General features: G+C 36.8%; 1 non-coding gene across 1 annotated transcript; it reads right to left on the bottom strand.

The window, feature by feature from the left end:
* Positions 1-2,883: 2,883 nt before the first annotated feature.
* Positions 2,884-2,969, bottom strand: LOC120355296. The gene has a single exon (XR_005573501.1). It is a non-coding gene; the product is annotated as a small nucleolar RNA SNORD62 (small nucleolar RNA).
* Between the last annotated feature and the right edge of the window lie 224 nt (positions 2,970-3,193).

Raw genomic sequence — 3,193 nt, 5'->3', positions numbered from 1 at the left:
AGACGAGGTGTAGCAGTAGCCAACAGTTCTCGCTTTGACAAGTGTAATATGAAGGATGTTCGAGTGTTTTTAAACAATAGATACATTGAGAGCATTGATGGTGATGATAATCGCATCTACAACATGTATGCAGCTTTCAATGGAGTCTACAACCATGGTAATGCTCGTGCAAGCAACCCTCTGTTTGAAAAGAATGCCATTGGTGATGGAAAAATAATGCTGTTTGCTTTTGATTGCTTCCGCCAAAATGAGTCACTCAAAACTGGAAGTATCAATGTGAGGATTGAGTTTGAAGCATCTGAAAACATTCCAGGTAATACAACTGCCTACTGTATGATGATTCATGAGATGACTAAAGAGTATCGGCCAATGTCAGGCCTTGTACTATCGGTATAAAAAGATATATAGTCAGTGCACAGCGATAAATTGCTCAGTTGAGCTCGAGACAATCAATGAGCCAGTTATGACAGGATACAGAGGACTCTTTATGGAGGAGGGGGAGCTGTCTTCACATGAGGAGGAGGAGGAGGACGTGGTGGGTTGTGTTATTGGTGGGCGACCGCTGATGAAAGATGCCTCTACAAGTACAACTGGACTCAATGATGACGACTCCTACATTACAGCAGAAAGTGGTGTAGATCACTGGCCATCGAGTAGAGCAGAAAACATTTTTGGACCACTACCACTGATGAACTTTCAAGGTTTTGAAGGTTTGGACAACAAGTTTATTATGAAGGAGATGGCTATCCTGGAGCAAGATGATGAGCATCATATGACTACTCATCACTACTTTTTCAAGCCTCCCTACTCAGAGTCTCTGCTCAAGACTAGCAGGCAAATCATTGCCAACAACTGTATACATCAAGCTGAACATGGACTCAGGTGGTCAGACTGTGGGACAGAACATCTTCCCTATTCAGCTTTGATGGAAATTGTGCGTGGAACAGTTGGAAGGTAGTTGGATCAGAACCAGCAGCATCCAATTAAAATCTTTGTCCATGGATATAAGCAGATTACTCTACTGGATACAATTCTACAACTGAACAATGTGGAGTACCTGGACCTATCATCACCATATTCCTTTCCTGCTATACCTGATTTGGAGTTGCTGATCAAGAACATTGATGGCATATACTGCCCAGAACATCATCTACTCAACGTTATCGACATGGTGCCGAACAAGCTATCATCTTCAACGTTTGGAGATTGGTCAACCAACAACGTCAGCAACATTGATGGATTGTCAAATACACAACTATTTTGCTCATTGCGAAGAGCTCAGAGCGGTGATTCTGAAAGAGTTGAAAATTATAGACCCATTAGTATTCTAAATGTAATAAGTTAATTTTTGAAAGAGTTCTTTTAAATAGGATATTGATGCACCTGGAAGAAATTAATTTCATATGTGATGAACAGCATGGGTTCCAGAAAGGGAAATCTACTAAGACTGCAATAGTATCCCTTGTTGAAAGACTAATAGATATAATAGATTCAGGTGAGAAGGCAGCCGCAATATTTCTTGATTTATCCAAAGCTTTTGATTGTGTGAACCATAGAATATTATTGGAAATACTAAAAACTGTAGGTGTGAATGGTATAGAACTAAAATGGTTTGAATCATATCTCATAGGTAGAAACCAGTGTGTTGAGCTTACCAAGGTGGATGGGAATGAAATAGTGAAAATTAAATCTCAAAAACTGGAGGTCCAGGCTGGGGTACCTCAAGGCTCAATTCTGGGTCCCTTACTGTTTCTGTTGTATGTGAACCAATTACCAAAAGAGTTAAAAGATCACAGAGCTCTGTTGTTTGCTGATGACACATCGCTTATCTTTAACAATTATTTATTAGATAGTCTAGAAATAAATGCTTTCACTGGAGTACAGTCAATTGTCCAATTCTTGAAGCAAAGGCAATTAACAATAAATAGTAAGAAATGTCAATTCCTACAATTCAAAAGTAAATATAATTCAGTAGAGGATAGAGAAATAAATGTGTTTGTAGAGGAAAATGAATTAGACCAAGAAGAGAATGTAGCATTCTTGGGAATTTTATTGGACAGGAAATTAACATGGCATCCTTACATTGAGAGGATATGTAATAAGATATCATCTGGGGTATTTGTCCTGCAGCAGCTTGCTAGGCTCAATGATAAAAAACTACTGTTAACTGCTTACCATGGACTTATACTATCTCATATTAGGTATGCTATTTTAGTATGGGGTAATTCATCTCAACAAAATATGGACAGGGTGTTTAAGATTCAAAAGAAGGCACTCAGATGTATAGAGAAAGTGAATAGGTTAGACTCTTGTAGGCCTTTATTTAAAAAGCTTGGTCTATTAACTGTGCCATCTTTGTATGTATATGAAGTTGTAATGCATGTGAAAACGAGTGGTGTGATCCAGAATTCAGATGTTCATGAGTATAATACGCGAAACAGAGCAGATTATCATATATTGGGTCACAATAGTAGGTTATTTGAACAAAAACCAGATTATATTGGTAGGAAATTTTATAACAAGCTACCTCAAATCTTGAAAAGTAATGATGATTTGAAGATTTTCAAAAAACAAATTAAAAAATATTCAGTTGATAGAGCTTTTTATAGTGTACAAGAATTCCTTTCAAACCTAAACTAGGTTGAACTACTTAGTGCTAGAATTATTATGTAATAACATGACTTGTCTTATACTCCATGACTGGAGTCTTTAGGACTTAATCTTAAAAAAAAAAAAAAAAAAAAATTGAAAATTGTTATTGCTCTACATGAATGGATAAACAAAACTTTGTTAGAAGATAGAACCTTTTGTCACAATTTTTTCAATGCTGTTAATACTCATTCGCATTATCAATAAAAAGAAATATTGTAATCAACTCTATGCTCTATCATTTATCCTCCTCCTCACTCCTCTTTGAGTAAAGTGCACACTATGTGTTCACATAGAGCTATTGTATTACATCATACAGACCTATTGAAACAGGAAATGGGTTACCCCACCACTCAGCAAGCAGAGTATGAAAGATGATGCTGACAACAAAATGCACTCAGTCTTACAATGTTGTCAGACAGTGAACATGAACTTTATCTGTTAAATGCAGTGAGTGAGCTTGAAGCTGAACTGAATTATCATGGTATAATGACATCGAGTGACTTTTTCAAGGAGAGTGGTCATTTAGAGTTTTGTACAGATC

Source organism: Nilaparvata lugens, chromosome Y (assembly GCF_014356525.2).
Source record: "Nilaparvata lugens isolate BPH chromosome Y, ASM1435652v1, whole genome shotgun sequence".
NCBI classification, from domain to species: domain Eukaryota; kingdom Metazoa; phylum Arthropoda; class Insecta; order Hemiptera; family Delphacidae; genus Nilaparvata; species Nilaparvata lugens.
Note: the sequence above shows the minus strand (reverse complement) of the source record. Positions and strands in the feature narration are given on the sequence as shown.